General features: G+C 44.9%; 1 pseudogene; it reads right to left on the bottom strand.

Moving 5' to 3' along the window:
- Positions 1-1,734: 1,734 nt before the first annotated feature.
- On the bottom strand, positions 1,735-10,146 carry LOC124706201 (annotated as a pseudogene).
- Between the last annotated feature and the right edge of the window lie 9,918 nt (positions 10,147-20,064).

The following is a 20,064-nucleotide window of genomic DNA, read 5'->3' as shown; positions in this document are numbered from 1 at the left end:
TCTATAGGAGAAACTTCTTTGGCAAAAAATCGCCAGTTTATCTTCATAGACTCTGCCCAAACGTTGAATTCATGCTCTGTATTCCTGCAATTTACATCACCCTTCTCCACAGTAATGTGAGAATAATTCAACTGCTCAACTGGATGAGATTCTGTTTCAGGAACAGGAATGGAGTAAAATCGAGATCCAAATTCCTCACTGCCATAAAAAGGAGCCTTGTAATCCCAAGGTTCCCTAGTCTGATAAACATCAAAATGGTGTTCTCCACAGCAGTGCATGCATGACCCTTTGAACTTAGTAAATCTAGTATCAGTGGATTTGGCAGTAGGTTGATTTAAGCCAGGACCAGATGAAGGTACAGAGGACCCCATCGGATCTGGCACGGCATTAGTTATTGGAGCAATGTTGAGACTAGAAACTGACTGAGGTTGATTCATGCTGGTGTCTCCCCTATCAGATCCTACCGCTGCAATCGTAGGCAGAATAGAAGGTGAGTTATTCAGACTTACTTCGATGGATCTGTTCAGATCTTCCAGATGAGACGAGGCACCAGGCAGCATCTCAGATCGGTGCGCCCAGCGATCACGTGCACGCATCTCTTCCTCCTTGCGGCGCTTGTCTTCCAAGGCCCGCTCACGAGCCACCCTCTCAGAGATACGGGACACTTCTTGGCGTCGGTCTTCGTCAAGTCGACGACGCTCCTCAACCCGACGTCGCTCCTCTTGACGGAGTCGTTCTTGATCTGCCTGACGTCTGTCTTCTTCACGGCGACGCTCATCATCAAATCTCCAGTTGGCGTCGCTGCGCCTCTCGTCTTCCCACCGCCGTTGTTCATCGTGGCGATCAGCTTCAGATCTGGGGCGAGGGCGATTACCAAAGTAATTTCTTGGAGGCGATCTCCGCGGAGGGGAGCGCCTCGGTCCTCCATAGCGTCGATCCATCGGTGGTGGCACTTGAAGAACTTGTGCGAACGATCTCCGGTCGCCGGCGAGATTTCTAGCCCAGAACGGCGGTGGATTTGGGGTGGGGATCTGAGGGCGTGGTGCGGTGAGGGTTGGGACGAACACAACTGCTCCGGTTAGATTGGATCTAGGGTTGAAGCGAGGTGGAGTGGGTGAGGATATGGGCGTTGCGCGTACAGTGTTGGGCTGCGGCCCAGCTCCGAGTTGTGCACATGCCGCCATGGATCGAGCCGCACCAAGGTTTTTACCTAGTCGGACCACTTCGCAAGCGCGCGCACAGGGCGACTCACGAAGCAAATCGCAACGAGAACAGGCCTCCACTGGAATTGTCGGTCCAATTTTCACCCAGGCGCCATTGATCCACCTGCAAGCACCATTAGAAATCGAAACCGAGTCTACCTCCGGCCCAATCTGCTGAGAATCAAATCAATGAAGCGTGGCACGAAAACCCACAGATCTGATGAACCCTTGGATTCGTTGGAGGATTCCATCGGTAGGGATGATGATAGTAGCCTTGCGCGTCCTGATCGGCGGCGGAGGGGGGAGGGGGGCGGAGACGGTGGTGGCGGCGGGGATATCGCCGGGATCGGTGTCAGAGGCTGTGGTGGTCGCCATCCTCCCTAGCCGTGAACCTGTCCTTCTGTTTTTTGCTTTCCGCCCCATTATTTGTGGATTGGTGAGAAAAAAACTGATGGGCCGTACATCCATTCAACTAGTAATGGTAAAACTCATCGGCTCTCACAACAAACTTTCCATCGATAAATAGAGATGGTCATGATTTAACTTGATTTAATTATTGCTATACTGCGTGCGTGGCTCTCTACTGGAAATTTACATGTACAGCGGCGATCACTAGTTATAAGTCCTACCAAAATTCTGCTACCAATGTATGCAGCTACTATCAGTTCCATAGCAGAGGGGGGAAGATGAAAATAAAGAATGTGAATCTGTGGAACTATGTAACACAAACTGTAACCTATTTGTATGAGCAGGAAGAAAAAACGAATCAGCGATTTCGTGTCCAGCCCGTGTCCTCCAGCTTAAGCAAGCTCCTTTGGAGAGGGAGAACGAGGGGGTGGAGAAATGAATGTGTATTCACAACCATGGGGCCTTCGCGCTTTGCCTCTTCCGCAGTGGGTTTGCTTCTTGTAAGACTGCCACAAGACAAACCAGGGTTATCCGCATTGATAGGCAGGATCTTGCAGCCAAGCGTGGTACCGACATTTCTTTCGGTTGTCCCGGTTTCACTATTGTTATTGTCCCAATGGCTTCTGTTTGTAACCTGACTTCTGCCTCTCCAACAACTTGACCTTGTTCTTGAGCTTCTTGTCCAGTTTCTTTATATATTTCTCTTCCCTTTCACGATCGGCGATACCGGACCAGAACACTTGACCAGTTAACGGCCACAGCCACTGGTCATTCCCGGGGTGCATGCCGTCATCCGCTTCCTCCGCTAGATCCTCATCCATGCTCTTCAGGAGGGTGAAATTGAAGAACTTCACCCACATCTCGTTTCTTTCCTCGCGTGGATGCTGCTCTCTGACATCCCCAGTGACGGGGTTAAGGTAGACCATTTTCCTCCCACTATGATAAGCCCAAATATTTACAAGGATTTCCAGAATTCGACAGTAGCAGTGCCTTTTCTGGTAAGGATGATGGCTGAGTTGAGATGACATCTGCATTGAATTCTAAGGATAACTTTATAGGGGGGAAATGGTTACCTCAGGTTGTGATGCGCCAAGCAAGCAGTTAGCTGGTTCAGTATTGTTTCCATTCAAGCTATGAATTGAATCAACAAACATCCTACAAAACACAACTCATATCAAAATAATGAGCACATAAAGATAAGCGAAATACCTCACAAAAATGTGATACATTACCTTGAGAACATGATGAACTTCAAAAATGATGGGGTGGGCATCACCCAGCTATGAAGAGTAGACCAATAGTCACCATCATTGGGCATTGGTGGCAGGGCTGCAATGCCCTCTGGTAGCCCATACATGATCCTAAATGCATCCTCAAAAAGAGTTCTGCCAAAAAATGAAATAAAAATGTTGAAGATAAAGCCTAAGCATGCCAATTGGAATAGAGCAGTGCAGAAATCTCTTGCATAATACACCGTACCAACTCCATCATCAAACAATGATTCAAAAGGTAGAGAACTAGCAGCATAACTCCCTTCAGATCAAGTTTAAAGAAAAGGAAAACGTAATACTAAGCCATGAGGACAAAATGATTTAGGAAGTGGTTCCTCGCCCTACTGCCCAAACTCAAAGGAAGATTACTAAAACATAGACGGTAACATGTTAAGCATTAAAGGCACCTGCAGTGACCAGCATTTAGGCAATCACATGTTGACCAAAAGTTGGATGTTTGGTCGGTGTCGATTGGCACCCAGTAGTATATAACATCCTCATGATTTTCTCCAGCCATAGTTTTCTCTAAGATTACTTCAGCACTTTCAGACAAGGAAACCTGGTGAGAGAAGAACATTAAAACATAATTATCATACTCCTCAACAGACCCGCATTTGATATTTATGCCGCTTCAAGAAGACAATATAGGAAAAAGGTACTTTTTAAATACATCTTAAGAAAATTCAGAGGATGCACCATTATGAGTAACGAAAATTATTAGTACTCTAAATATATCATTTTGTAATGCCATTGCTGCGTGAATGACTTTCAAGAAAGGTTAACTAATAACTTAAGTGGAGCAGGCCGTCTGAATAGATATTGTTCATCTAGTAAACCTGAAATACCAACATATTTAAATTTGAGCTGTATGTTTCAAGGTCCAGAAATTTTCTCTAACAGCTTATACTGAACATAACACAGGAGTATAATAAAACTTCCACGGTTAAAATAGATGATTGCTGAATATGAACTATTCTTTCGGAAAGAATACAAGTTTATAAACTAGTTCCCGAAACCGATATGGCCAAAAGTGGCATAGGACCGAGGAGTCAACGTGAAGCTCATATTTGTACCTTTCTTCCCGCAGCCCGCCATGACTGGAAACCTATCCACGGTAACTTATGTACAGTATCAATTCTGTTTGCAATTGCAAACATAGCACCAAATTCACAGAGAAGATCACGATAGTACGGATTGTCCAGAATCGAAAGCCGCATAACAGCATCAACATCATCTGATCTGGGTCTCCTGCCTCCTTTTGACTGATGCAAAACATATGCAAAAATAATCAGAAGCAGTGAACGCAACTTCAATAGCAACATCAACAGGTAAAAGAATAATGCAGCAAAGCATTTCTGTCGTGCAGCATACTCCGCTTCAAATAATTGCTAGAGAGCTAGCAATGGCATTGAGCTCTAAATTTAGTTTCTTTAAAATTTACCCAGACTTACAAGAGTAATGCCACGATATAAAGAACCATGGTGTAAAAAAGGCCATGCCCCTTCTCCATGGTAAATCTCATATATACAGACTGGTTGTCCAGTTCTTTCCAGTTCACCTTCATCACGTTCATTTCCTTCAGGCTTTAGCCTTTCCGATTTCCGGGCATTTCTGTACACCTCATCCCATGTTAACAGAGGTCTTTCCACCCTTTCATCAATCTACATATCACAAAAATATATTTAATTTTGTCCAGAATACTAAATTTTAGTACTTTTGGAGAAGAGGAATTCAAAACAAGCAAAAAAAAAAACTTGCCTCCTCCATTTCTCTCGTCTCGATGTCTTCAGATACTTCAACTTCACTTAGATCATTCCAATCAGATAGGCTAGGGTAGTCATATGAGGAAGTATCATTGCTATCAGAATAGGTTGTCTGATTACTTTGAGAGGATTCCTCCAAGAGAATACCAACAATCCTTGTGTGGCTATGTCTTTCATCTTCTGAAGAACTATTTCCTAGTGCAGCTTTCGACTCAAAATGATCCCATAACCACGTTCTCTCTTTAACTTTAGAGAAAGAAAGTGGTAAATTTGCATCTGAAGGATAGTGCAACACGGTTTCAAGAAGCTTAACATGAGCAATGATACACTCATATGCTAACATGTTCTTTGATAGTAACTTCCCCTCCAAAGCAACAGAATAAGCAGTGTCCAAAAGCCTTTTTTCCCCTAAAATTCTCATGAAAGCTGAAGCCGCTGTGCTTGGATCATCGGAATTAAAAAGAAAGCCATGAATACCATCAGTGACCTGAAAATAAATATTCGTTGACAAAAGCATCTCTCAACACTGGCAAAACAAAGAACATATTATGGAAGATGAAGTGGCATACATATTTTGTTATAACAGTTAGATTGGGCACAATGACTGGAATCTCCGACGACATGGACCGCAATAACAAAGGGGGGAAACTAGGTTCCTGTCTTAAAGAGCCGTAGAGAACAATGTCAACAAACATTAGCAGGTCTCTAATATCATGTGTCATGGGGAAATGCTTTACAGAATCATCAGGAAATCCCGTATGAGATGCAAATTCCTGTACAAAGAAAAAAAGAAGATAGTTAGGGGGAGCCAGAGAGAATCCAACAAGGGACAACCAGTAGTCTCCCACCATGTGATGCATTCACTTCACAATAGCGATTGTAAATGTTTGTGCAAATAAAATGCACATCACATACGAAATGCCATGCACTAGTCATCTAGCAACTTCGGTTAAGGAATCCTATATAACTAAGTAGTTCATTGCCCACTAACTGATTTTCCAAACCATGCAGCCTATCCACGTCGCCTAAATTATTATACCCGTTGGATCTACTAGCTTGACCAGTCTGCAACGATCCTAGCCATGATGGGAAATCAAACGTTTTGACCTTTGTGCTTCTCTAACGCAGCTAACGTTGTGTGTGTCTTTAATGCTAAACGATTGTTCATCTTCCTGTTGGGGTCCTTAACACCAATCTCTTCCCCTACGTTGCACGGATACTGCTGAAAGGTCACGTATCGGGGGTCGGACACGGCCGGATACAGGGATACGTATCGGATTCCTGGATACATATATGCACATATCAGGCGATTTTTCGTTTTTTTTAAAGAAAATAAATCAGATACCTGTGGGATACGGCCATGATACAGGAGGGATACGAAAATACCCTAATCCTATTGTATCTATACAGACGAAGGGACACAACACAACACACTTTCTCACCGTGAAGTTTTGCCTGGGCGCCGCACCCCGCATCAAATCGCTGGCCACCTGTGCTGCTGCGCCGCCGGACCAGTCGCCGGCGAGCAGATCCCTCCGCCGTCCTCAGAGTTCTCTATAAGTATCGGAGTATCCATATCCGTATCTGTATCGGCGTATCAGCGTATCGCCGTATCCGGGCAAATCTCATGGAGCAGGTTTGATGCGGTATCCGTATCGCGGTATCCGGGCAACATTGCTCTTCCCCTCTCTATAAGTCCCACTCAGTCGCATCATTCAGTCTACAAATTTCCTATCTCCAGCCATGGAACCACCATGGATACCATTGATCTCTTCCTCCAGTATCATCCGCTCTCATCTGAGTGAGGTAGCTGCCGCTTCCACTGAGTGCTATATCAGCAAGATGAGTCTGGCAATCCTTCTAAATATGTCCCGTGTTTTGGTTGGGGCTGCTTCATCTTTCATCATGTCCGCATGTGGTGGCTGCTTCAAAGCCTAGTAGGCCAATGAATGAGAACCATCAGCATTCCTCTTTGCCGCCGTTGGGTATTATTCTAATGAATAGCTGACCTTTGCTTCAGATTGAACTCGATGAGGAGCAGCAAGTGATAAGAATATATTGAATTTCAGTTCTAGAGTTTTTTTTAACACGTTTGTTACTCATCACTGAATTTAGGCCATTGAACATTTTCAGTTGTGTACTACTGAATTTCAGTTCTAGATTTTTTTTACAGGTTTGTTACTCCAAATCTTTTTTTCCCTGATTACATTTCCAAGCATGCCATGTTACTTTCCCATTGTTCACCTTTTTCTTAAGTGCTGCCCAATTATTTTGGTTTAGTATAATATGGTAATACTATTACTGGATATGACCTTCGCCCTGGTGTCATCTCTGTCGATGTTCAGATTGTGCAGTAACGACTATGATGTGACGTCGGCGCATTCCTTTCTTGGTAGCAATTTGCAAGCACAAATTTCTGATGGTGAAGATCTCCATCTGGTTGTACATGATATTAGTAGTCATCTTTTGTTGACCTTGAGCTTTTGGGAGAACGGAAGCAGACCCTATTTATGTGCAGAATGCACTTACTTGATTCTGACATTTCAAAAGGTTTTATCTGATTTTAGAAACTTGCATACTCGGATAAGCTATCCATATCAAAAGTTAGAATTATTCCTTTGATTTTTTTCTAACTAATGTTCCATTGCTGTAGTGTACTAATAATTTCAATTATTTGTTAATCTGACATAATGACATTTTTTTGCATCATATACATATATTTAGTATTTTCATGCACCTCATTTCCAGTTTAAAATCTTTGTACTTTATCGAGAGCCTTTCATACCTTCCAAATTTATTGTCTGCAAATTTGAAATATAAATTCACGCAGCAACACGCGGAGTATTATCTAGTTTAATAGAACTTTGCAGTCCAAGCCTCTAAAAAGATATTGCTATTTTCTAAAATACAGGGCAATCCTCCCAAGATACGATAAAACTTGAATATAATCAATACCTGGAAAGCAGAATTATAGGTGTCACTGCCATTTCCACAGAAAAGGATAAACTGCACTCGCAATTTTCTAGTCCTTGCTATTTCCATGATGTGTGGAGCTGATGCACGCAAGACTGCTGCATAATCCCATGGCAATTCGTCAAAGAACAGGTAGCTCCCAACAACCAAAACAACAACATCTTCTTCTCCGATCCCATGCTGCTTCCTTAAAGTTTCTTGAGAATGTGATGTGCCATATCCTTTCGCAGCCCAGATATCAACCGGGGAACCAGAAATGACCAAGAAATTCCCAGTATCAAGGGGAGAGTATAACAACTGAAATCAGATAGGTAAAGTCAGGTATAAGCTATGTCCATATTTAATTTAATTATTTCAGAATATAAAGTTGAGACGGTACATACAGGGAGGTGGTTATCTGGAAACACAACATAAGTGCATGCATTAAAATGAGCTCGCCAATCTTCAATATGATTTGGAATGGACAGATGCGACTCCGGATAATTTCTAAGGTGCTGCCCAAGAACATCATCATGAATAAGCCAAACCACTGGTAGAAGTTGAAAAGGTTCCTGCATAAGACTGAATACAACATAAACGTAGTTGAAGAGCAAACAGATGGTGTGACAAAGGGGAGAGAAAATCCATAGTAGTAAAACAAAACAATAACTCATTTATTGACATTAACGTTAGTTAAACAGCTATATTAGAGAGCAACTTTCAGTGCAACTGGAATGCTTCTAGTACAACCAAAATTATTTTATTCTGGGAAGATTTGTCTTTGTCACTGACCTGCACTGCAACTTTCATCATGTGCTAACATGAATACAAACTTTGACACAGCTATTAAGTGCAACTCAATAATTAATCAGAACTCCACAGCTAGATAATGATGATGCTTAAAAGGTCCTATCATTTTCCCAGAGCATTTCATGTACAGTACTATGTGATATGAGATCATGACTAAGATAAAGTAGGTTAACTGATATTTGTACTTCTGCCAACACAATATTGACTCCAGATAGCGCTAACCAGAAAAACATCCAACTAAACCAAGCCATAAAAGATGCAATTAAACCATATAAAATGATTCAATTAAAGAAGATTAGTTTGTATTTTGTTGAACTGCCACGTCAAATTTGTTGAAATTTTGCAACAGTAAGTTGATTAGACCAGGTGATCATAGACAAAATGTACAAAGGTATTAGTTGGTACAGTTATATACCAAGTATACTATTTTAGCTAGTTAGACATGGAAAAGCAGTACACACCCATAAATATCTCTAACAAAACCTGACACACCGTATCAAAAGGAAAAAAAAATTGACTCACATCGAAACAACCCTTTTCCCTTCAAGAGAGCTTACAAGCACAGCATTGTATCTACAAATCAGGCGTAGAAAGTAAAAGCACAAACGTTAGTGTATATAAAGACAAAAAAATATGAATAATGGGAAATGCTCCATGCTAAGTATTTAGTACTCACTTCAACCAATCGACAGACTTCAGCTTGTCAAACCTCACGATATTTACACGACAAATAGTCCTCCAAATGTCATGAGCTTTCCCGTAGGAGAATGCTAAAACCTGCTCCATAGCAACTCAGTCAATGAGAAACATAATGAAGTGCTCTTAACAAGCCAACAATAGCTGGACTTCACCAAACAAGCAATCTGTGCACAACATTGCGGAGCAACTCACCTCGACCTCGTAGCCCAGCCCGACAAGACTTTTGGCTAAAGTAGTGAGCAAGAGGGATTCTGCATCTATGTTCATAGTTCCCACAACCTGAAACAACACAAAGGCCAAAGTCAACTCCGTGGCATGCAGCTACAACATCATAAACAATCCGTACCTGCTGAGACTTGGCCAATAAAAAAACAGCTACGCAAGCAAACACGAGGTGCATCTATCTAGGTAAGCATGTCTGTTCCTCTGCCCGATAATCTCTGATCGGTACAGGAAAAATTATACTAGTTAACTGCAGTGATACCAGCGACTGAAACAATCGGCATTTCACTTGGGGGCAACTCCAAGGTGAGGTCCAGTAGATGGATTACAAAAATGGGTGAAACTTACGAGCTAATGCAGTGAAGCTGCTAGGTCGGAAGTTCTTATCAAATAAGTTTGGTTGAAGGAGCAGGAAAGCGAGGGACTCACGAGCGCGAGTCTGACGGGCTGGAGGCCGGGCCACCACCGGCGCGCGGATCTCGCGGCCTCGAGGCGGCTGCCGCCGTCAAACGCGCGCAGCACCATGCGCGAGGCGGAGAACCGCATCGCCCCTCCCCCGGCGGCGGGCGGCGCGAGGGCGTCCTCCCCGTCCGCAGCGGCGTCGCCGTCGCCGATGGGGAGCAGCTGCCAGACGACGAGCAGGGAGGCGGTGAAGAGCGCGACGAGGAGGGCGAAGAAGAGGTGGCTCGGGCGGCACGACAGCCCGGGCCGCCGCCGCCTCCGCACGGCGGCCCCCGCCGCGGCGGCGGCGGCCGAGGTGGACGCGCCGGCGGTGGGGAGGTGGTGGGCGGCTTCGGAGTGGGCCCCGCGCCGCCACATTGGAGGGAACGCCCGCGCAGCGGCGTCGGCGGCGGCGATCGGAGAGCCGTCTAGTCTCGTGTCGGGGGGAGTGACTTGGCTGGGCTGGGTCAGTGGGAGCTGCCCGTTGTTGGTACCATGCGATGCGATGCGACGCGTCGCGAGCCCACGGGCTGCCTGCTACTAGGACTAGGATACGATCGAGTCGAGTGCGCGTTTGGATTTCGCGACGCGTCGCGAGGGAGGAGGAGGAGGAGGAGGGTTTGGGATCAAGGCAAGGCGAGGCGATTTGCAGCAACCGCCGGCCACCGGGGCGCCGGGGGGACGAACGAATCTGTGGACTGCGTGGCGTGGGAGCCCGAGCTGGAATACCCGCAACTCAAGCAGTCAAGCGGGATGCCCATGTTGTATTCGTCCCATTCCTTCCTGTTTTTTGAGGGGATATGTATTTTATTTAGCAACAAAAATGGTAAAAAATTATTGATTAAGTAACCAAAATAAGTCAAATCATAAAGATTGGAACACATGAACAATAACAAAGATCTCTAATAAACATAAAAGTTACATCGAAAATCTTCAAATCTGCCATTTTATTCACTTTCTTTTTCCTATATGATCCAGGAAAAAGAACAAACACCAAACCAACTCAAGTACTCAATTTGTAGTAAAAAAAACTCAAGTTGTATTATCCATGTAGGTTTCGAAGAGTCACTTCAGTCACCCAACCTAATAGATAGGTGATAACCTAAGATCGATATACATATTGTGGCTAAAGAGATACCCCTTACCAGCGGCGGGGGCAGGATTAAAGGTTAGAGGAGGGCAAACATGTTAATCTTCATTTAGGGGGACCAAGAAGCCTAACTTTCACTAAAAAAATATGTAAAAAACACACTTACCTCTATTTTTCTCTTGTTGGACCATGGCATGGGGGCGAGGGGGGGGGGGGGGGCATAGCCCTGCTAGTCCCTATAGCTCCTCCATTGGCCCTTACAAAATAGGCCACCAAACTGTGGATTTTTTATCGTACTATTTGAGATAAACTTGGTGAGCTCTTAAGCATGGTAACTTGAGAACCACTATCTGAATCAAACTTGGTACTACCATTGCCGCTGTCACACCACAATTGAACGAAGTATCAGAATACATCAGACTTAGGGCTGACAATTTGCAGCGACAAAACACCACATGAACCCCAATGTTGGTCGTGTTAGCCAAGACAACAACTACATCATGAGATCGATCGAGATGTGGGATCCTTAATCCACTGAGGCTTCCTGAAAGATCGGGGTTTTATCGACTAGAGTACTTGCTATTCTCAATAGGGGTATTTGCATTATCTTGTTACCGTATGTTGGCTTCCTGAAAGATCGGGGTTTTATCGACTAGAGGAGTGATGCGGAGCTAAAATCTGAAGCAATGGGAGTTAAAGAAGATATAGGAACAAGTGCAGTCACAATAGTGCAGGAAATAAAAGCTATATGCAAGGACACCAAATGTATCCAGATGTTCAAGTTGTTAGCAGGAACTCTATGTCTTCATTGAAGAGGCTATTACGTGTGCTTGAAATCATGTATCTTCACTTTCTTCTTCCCGAGCTCATATTTCCCTTAACTTGTTTGTTCAATCACTCATGGTGGATCTTGAGGTGATCCCAAACATCGACAAACTTCGTTGAGGCGGCTTGTACAAATTAAATTCTCTCGAACTATGCCTAGCCAACTAGGGGGCGCCAAATCTTCAATAGTAAAACTGAAAACCTATAAGCTAGACGATGCTCTAGCTTGATGTGCTCAATTAAGATCAACTTTTGTATGACATTTTAAGATGTGCTTGGGAGTAAGAGAAACTTTCCCTCATGGTGGTCAATGTATCTCATATCTAAAAATTTAAACTCTAACATGTATGGTCCGTCATCATTAAATAGGCCCGGTCACATAACAAAACCAATCCATGTGGTACTGATACGTCCCGAACGTATCTATAATTTCTTATGTTCCATGCTACTTTTATGATGACATTCACATGTTTTATACACATTATATGTCATTATTATGCATTTTCCGGCACTAACCTATTGACGAGATGCCGAAGAGCCAGTTGCTGTTTTTTGCTGTTTTTTGTTTCAGAAATCCTAGTAAGGAAATATTCTCGGAATTGGACGAAATCAACGCCCAGGGTCCTATTTTTCCACGAAGCTTCCAGAAGTCCGAAGAGGAAACGAAGTGGGGCCACGAGGTGGCGACACGCCAGGGCGGCGCGGCCTGGACCCTGGCCGCGTGGCCCTGTTGTGTGGGTGACGAGGGAATACCTCGGCAATGCCTACGTATTGTAGACTAGGGTTTCGGGAGGAGCGACGATGGAGATTCCGGGGACGAGATTAGGCACACGACGTACCCAGCTTCGGGTCCCCTCGGTGGAGGATCCCTACGTGCTGCTAGCAATCCAGTATATGATCATAGATGTGTTTACAGGGTGCCGCCGTAGGCGGAGCTATGTTGTCTATTTCCTGTCTATCTGTTGTCCTCCCTATTTCGGGTGCCCTGGCTAGCTTTATATATGCAATCAGCCTAGGGTTTTACAAGAGTCCTAGTCGACTACTTCTTCGGGTTGCCTTGTTGGGCCTTCTCCATATTGGGCCGAGCCGATCCAGGTATACCAATAATGGGTACCCGAAGGGTATGCCCATGTCGATAGCCCCCGAGTTTATAGGGAAGTCGAAGACTTGCGTAGAAACTCCAAGCATAACCATCTCCGAAGTCGAAGAAATACAAGGCGAGGTCCATGTCGTAGATCATGTGTAGCGTAGATGATGCCGACGATTCTTGAAATTATCGGGTGCGCGGCAGCGCTCCCGATGGGAGTAGCCCCCGAGTCTATGGTAAGTGCTTGCACTTAGGCATAGACTCAAGTTGTACTACTCGATGAAGAACTTAACTATATTTCTGGAAGACTTGATGAAATCCATGTGCTCCCGATGGGAGTAGGCTCCACTCGAGTCGTAGAATCGAGTTGAGTCTACAAACCTTGATTGTCATAGATGCTATCGAAGTTATTTTTCTATCGGGTGCGCGACCAGCGCTCCCGATGGGAGTAGCCCCCGAGGCTACAGCCAAGTGTTTGCACTTGGGTGTAGGCTCAACTTGCTTTTAATCGACAGCACAATTTTTCCTCTTTCTTGTATCTTATCGGGAGGGTGAACAATACTCTCGATAAGAGTAGCCCCCGAGCCTATGGGCAGTTGCTTGCACCTAGACATAGGCTCAAGTTGTACTACTCGATAAAGAACTTGGCGCAGCCCCTCTTTTTATCGACTCCAGGCCGTTGCTATTTTTATTTGACATCCATATCTATATTGTACAGGGATAATGGTAGTTGGGGCTAGTTCATCCGACGGATCAGGTACTAGTTAACTGCTCTAGTGGCAATCCGCAAAAACCTACTTCAAGATCACGTCCCTGGACATGATCCCGGGATACTGGTGTTAACTCGACGAGTGCCGCTTAAGGTCTTACCATTCCGTCGAGTCCCGGTCATGTTTTATCGGGTACCTAACGCGTCCGTTAGGATTTTTCTTCGTATCTGCCGATACGGATAAAAGTAGCGGAGCGCAGTCTTTGGCGATGCCACGCCCAGCAGAACGGATCCGGGGTCTTACCTTCGCAAATTTGCGGCATTCGAAATTGATCGCAACTTTGGCGTTACGAGAATATATTGTCGAGTGCCTTGTTCGGCTGATGCAATGACCCATTTTGCGGGTTCTTCTATTTTTCTCTCGGTCTTGATAAGACAACCGAATATATTGGTTCTTCTATACTGTCGGGTACCTCACCGATGCTCTTGCTCGGAATAATATGACGAGTCAATGAACCCGAAGATTTGTCCACCTCTTTTTTTCTCTTTTTTTTCTCCTTGATGAAAATTTCGTCGAGTTCTTCTCTCAGGAAAATTTCTTCGGGTCCTCCTTGAGGACAATTCTTCGGGTCCTCCCTGAGGACAATTCTTCGGGACCTCCTTGAAGATATTTTTTCGGGACCTCCTTGAAGATAATTTTTCGGGACCTTCTTTAAGATAATTCTTCGGCACCCCCTTGAAGATAATTCTTCGGCACCTCCTTGAAGATAATTTTTCGGCACCTCCTTGAAGATAATTTTTCGGCACCTCCTTGAAGATAATTTTTCGGGTCCTGTTCTTTCTTGAAGACAATTTCGTCGAGTTCTCCCTATAGACAATTTCGTCGGGTTCTCTCTTATATACTTTGAATTTTGCTTTCTCCTGCACCAATAAACAAATTTTTTCTATCTTTCCCTTGACTCTCTTTTTCGCATGCGGTGTCAGATGCTCAGATCCAATGATATGTAAAGTGAATATATGCCGCGCAACCCCCAAGTGTCGGTTGCGATGGAAGTAAATGATAATCAACTTTATGCAAATCAAAGGAACACTTAGCTCATTGGGCACGACGAAGTCGGCACGATGATGTCTTTCAGTACGAAGAAGAAGTCGAGCCGAAGTATAAACCACCAAATAGCGAAAGTAAATGCCGCCAAATTGTTTGATGAAGAAATAGCCGAGCCCCCGAGCGCTGCTGGGGTGATATGATGATTATTGCTTAGATGTTGTGTCGCAGTTGCGACCCGAGGCGAAATCATGGTCGATCCCCCGAGTGTTTGCTATGATATCGAAAGAAATTGATGGAGTCGCGGCGTCATATACGGTAAAACCATTTAGAATGAAGCCATTGTCCATAATGTAATATGAGCTCATGAAGATGAATCGAAGATGAAGTATTTGAGATGAATCCATATTGAAGATTACGCCATTAAATATAGAGCATATATTAAAGATAAATCCGCCGATATCATAGAGGATGACCCCATTGACCCGAAGAATCCCGTAATAACCATAGAAGATGAATCCCTTGATAGATGATGAATCAATTGACCCGAAGAAAATAGTTCCAGTAATAACCATAGAAGATGAATCCATTGACCCGGAAACGCATCGGGTAGTATTGTATAAGTGAACCAATAATCACTCAAAGAAAACCAATCCAGTAATCCGAAGAAAATAAATCCACTGAGCCGAAGAAGATAATTCCACTGAGCCGGAGAAAATAATTCCACTGAGCCGGAGAATATAATTTCACAATGCCGGAGAATATAATTTCACAATGCCGAAGAAAAGAAATTCACCAAGTAACCGAGTATATTTGTGATAACGAAGTAAAGGCGCAGCCCCAATTGTTTGGGTGAATTTATTGTAATAATGCAATGTTGCAGCCCCCAAGTATTCGGGTGTGGCAAAAGTAAATAAATAATTAAACCTTGGAGGAGGAAGAAAACTTAGCTTTTTATCGGGTGCAGAGAAGCCGATGTGGACGCAAGTCGTGCCTCAGACGCAGTCTGTAGCCACGCGTCGCCTGGCCGGAAGTAGTCGATGAAGATGATGCAATCAATGTAGCGGTCCCGCAACAGGTGAGCACCCGAATATATTTAGTTAATAATGTCGGGTCTATGACTTGCAAGCCCCCGAGTACGGCAAGTGCGCGTCAGAGGGTGCGGTTGACCGAACAGAATAATCGAAGTTTTGCTTCAATCTGATATTTTTTTGCGTCGGATGAAGACTTCATGATGACGAGTGCGTATTGGCAGGCGCGCGCTAGCGGCTCCGTAATGACAAGTTCGGATTTGTACGTAATCCGCGGTTATTAGGAAGTCGACGAAGTTCTTTTCTTGCGATGTCCGCCCAGCCCGATAACTCAATATTGTCATCGGCAGCGTGAGCATCCAAAGTCTGATCAATGAGTTCTTTATTCAATGCTTCCTGACTCTGTGAGTACGTGATCCTGTTTTGCTTTCTTGCTCTTTTCCTTTTGGTTTGCTCGCATCAAACATCTCCTAGGAACTTGGCTTTTCTGTCCTGTTTTTGCTTTCCTTCTTTTTAACGGACAGCACAGACGTACGCTACTGGCTACGGGAAGACATCTCCTTGCCTACTTTTCTTGATCGGCGCGAGAGCTTCGAATTCCATATTGAATTTAGCTGCGTTGCTTCCGCGAGAATCGCCAAAAAATCATGCTATGTCTCGGGACTTGATCCTTGCTTGGCTAATTGCTGGTTGCCGCTACTTACTCTTGAATAGATACGTAGTTTTTTGTCTGAAAATTTGATCTGATCTCCACGCGAAGCAGCATCATGCCTTACTTTTTCCTCTTTCCACGGCAAACGCTTGGATCCCAGGAAACTTCGGTTCACTTGATCAGGCGTTGCTTGCCCGATACTGCAGCTTCTTGATGGTGGATTTGAGCGCTTCTGAAGTACATAAGCTAGATGCAATCTGGTTTTTTCTCATCTTCTGTCTTGCAGATGACGAACTCGACGGATCCCGCCCGGATCACAAAATCCAGTCGTCGCAATTCCCACAGACGGCGCCAATTGACGAGGGAATACCTCGGCAATGCCTACGTATTGTAGACTAGGGTTTCGGGAGGAGCGACGATGGAGATTCCGGGGACGAGATTAGGCACATGACGTACCCAGCTTCGGGTCCCCTCGGTGGAGGATCCCTACGTGCTCGCTAGCAATCCAAGTATATGATCATAGATGTGTTTACGTGGTGCCGCCGTAGGCGGAGCTATGTTGTCTATTTCCTGTCTATCCGTTGTCCTCCCTATTTCGGGTGCCCCGGCTAGCTTTATATATGCAATCAGCCTAGGGTTTTACAAGAGTCCTAGTCGACTACTTCTTCGGGTTGCCTTGTTGGGCCTTCTCCATATTGGGCCGAGCCGATCCAGGTATACCAATAATGGGTACCCGAAGGGTATGCCCATGTCAGTGGGCCCCTCGTGACGCCCCTTGACCTGCCCTTCCGCCTACTTAAAGTCTTCGTCGCGAAACCCCCAGTACCGAGAGCCACGATACGGAAAACCTTCCAGAGACGCCGCCGCCAATCCCATCTCGGGGGATTCGGGAGATCGCCTCCGGCACCCTGCCGGAGAGGGGAATCATCTCCCGGAGGTCTCTTCATCGCCATGATCGCCTCCGGATCGATGTGTGAGTAGTCCACCCCTGGACTATGGGTCCATAGCAGTAGCTAGATGGTTATCTTCTCCTCATTGTGCTATCATGTTAGATCTTGTGAGCTGCCTATCATGATCAAGATCATCTATTTGTAATCCTACATGTTGTGTTTGTTGGGATCCGATGAATATTGAATACTATGTCAAGTTGATTATCAATCTATCATATATGTTATTTATGTTCTTGCATGCTCTCCGTTGCTAGTAGAGGCTCCGGCCAAGTTGATACTTGTGACTCCAAGAGGGAGTATTTATGCTCGATAGTGGGTTCATGCCTCCATTAAATCCGGGACAGTGACAAAAAGTTCTAAGGTTGTGGATGTGCTCGTTGCCGTAGGGATAAAACATCGATGCTTTGTCTAAGGATATTTGTGTTGATTACATTACGCACCATACTTAATGCAATTGTCTGTTGTTTGCAACTTAATACTGGAGGGGGTTCGGATGATAACCCGAAGGTGGACTTTTTAGGCATAGATGCATGCTGGATAGCGGTCTATGTACTTTGTCGTAATGCCCTGATTAAATCTCATAGTACTCATCATGATATATGTATGTGCATTGTTATGCCTTCTTTATTTGTCAATTGCCCAACTGTAATTTGTTCACCCAACATCTGTTTATCTTATGGGAGAGACACCACTAGTGAACTATGGACCCCGGTCCTATTCTTTACATCCGAAATACAATCTATCGCAATTGTTTTTTACCGTTCTTCGCAAACAATCATCATCTTCCACACAATACGTTTAATCCTTTGTTTACGAGCAAGCCGGTGAGATTGACAACCTCACTGTTACGTTGGGGCAAAGTACTTTGATTGTGTTGTGCAGGTTCCACGTTGGCGCCGGAATCCCTGGTGTTGCGCCGCACTACACTCCGCCGCCATCAACCTTCAACGTGCTTCTTGACTCCTACTGGTTCGATAAACCTTGGTTTCTTACTGAGGGAAACTTGCTGCTGTACGCATCACACCTTCCACTTGGGGTTCCCAACGGGCGTGTGCTTTACGCGTCATCAGGTACCGACTTGATAATTGGTGTAATTGAGGTTTCAATTATGTGAAGTAACTAACACAGCAAGCCAACGAACATTTTCCCATCGAGGTACCTCCGATGATGTTGATTCCCTCTTGCCCTCTTGCCACCGTTCGCGCACACTCATCACAAGGCAAGACACATGCACCCCAAATCGCACCACCTCTTTAAGACCGGAGATCACCCTATTTAGTTATTGGTGAGGAGCCTCTTTCTCCTTTTACCCCTTCGCCTTCTTTCTTCTTGCATCATCTCCCCCCTCCCCCCATATTGGAAAGCGTGACTTTTCACTGTGTAAGCTTAGGGAGCAAGTAGACACATGTCAGGTTTCTGTCATAAAATTGGACCATAGTAGTTCTCACAAATAGAGCAGATGTATACCCCTCTAACTATAGGATACATGGTTAATTCGTTGAGTATTACTATACGATACATCCGGTCTCTCATGATCCTTGCCTACGCAGCTGCTCCCCGTTTGTCTAACCTTGTCTTCCTTCGCTAACCCAAAGTTGGTCTGAGGTCGTGGGCCACTCGATGATGCATGTGTCGATGCCGCCAAGCCCACCTTCTGGGTGCTGCAAGGATTCCAATGGCACCGCCAATTTGGACTCTGTGCTTCGCCAACCCAATTTGGACTCTGTGCTTCGCCAACCCAATTTGCCCTGTTGCGCTCGGAGCTACTTCAGTTGGTCGTCGACCATAATTAAGGAGATGCCTCTCCCAGCGTGAAGAGGTAGCAACAATCAAGCTTTTTTTTGGCGTGTGCCACTAGTTCTGTGTAGTGTGTGGACTTGTATGTGTTCATGTGAGTTCACTGGGCATCAATCGTATGTGGTTGATGTGCGGTTGCTAAGATGGCGTCAAAGGCTCTCAATGAAGCCATTGTTGACAATGCCACATAAGAGTGGTTTGTGGTCAGGGAAGATGTATCTTTGGTTCTTTGTCCCTTCGTACCATGTCCTTCCCATCACCGCCGTTCAATGTATCAGCTGTCATTGAATGTGAGGACATCGATGGGTTGACCCGTCTCTGATGATGCGGATCATGCTCGAGCTACAAGAGCTGTGTCTTGACCCCTCTCCTCCTCTCTCGATGGTGTGCATATGCATGTGAACTTGCTTAGGATCCCGGCAGTGTCTTCCACACCACCACCAGTAGATCCTAGCTAGCCACGTGCCTTCGTTGACTGTGGTGACAAGGTTAAAGAGGAATGTGCACGGTTGACTACCTCCGAGGCTCTCTTTGCAAGAGAGCTCTGTGACTTGAATCTAGCAAAGAGATTGCTTGCCTCTAGAAAAGGTTGCGACGGGCAAAATTAAGAAGGTGAAAGAGTATTATGTCAAGAGCAAAAGTAATAAAAGTGGCGCCACAAGAAACGTGCCCGCAACTATTTAATGGATGGTTCTGTTCTTTGAGGTTAAGGTTGTTGAGGTTATTTTTTTCTTGAGTTCTTCCTTAATGTGTTGTGTGGGTTTGGTGTTGTAGTGTTGGTGTTCATCTGAGCTTAGCCTTTATTGTATGGTTTTTGCTCGATTTTGCGCTAATTAACCGGACACCTTTCTTTTTCAAAAACAGTTACGTACGACAAACATTAAACGACCTTGGGCAAATCGGAGCATCTTACAAAGACCGTGCACCTTGGACAATTTTTAGAAGCAAAACAAACACACACAAGTAGTATATGCTAGACGGAACCTTCCAAAAACCGAAAAAACTTAAACCAAAACGCCAGAATCAATCGTTCCAGCAACATACGGCCGGCCGCGCCGAGACTAAGATCAGTCAGAAATCGACCGGCGGCCTCCTCCATCCAGTGATCGA

Source organism: Lolium rigidum, chromosome 4 (assembly GCF_022539505.1).
Source record: "Lolium rigidum isolate FL_2022 chromosome 4, APGP_CSIRO_Lrig_0.1, whole genome shotgun sequence".
NCBI lineage: Eukaryota > Viridiplantae > Streptophyta > Magnoliopsida > Poales > Poaceae > Lolium > Lolium rigidum.
This window is presented reverse-complemented; position numbering and strand designations above follow the sequence as displayed.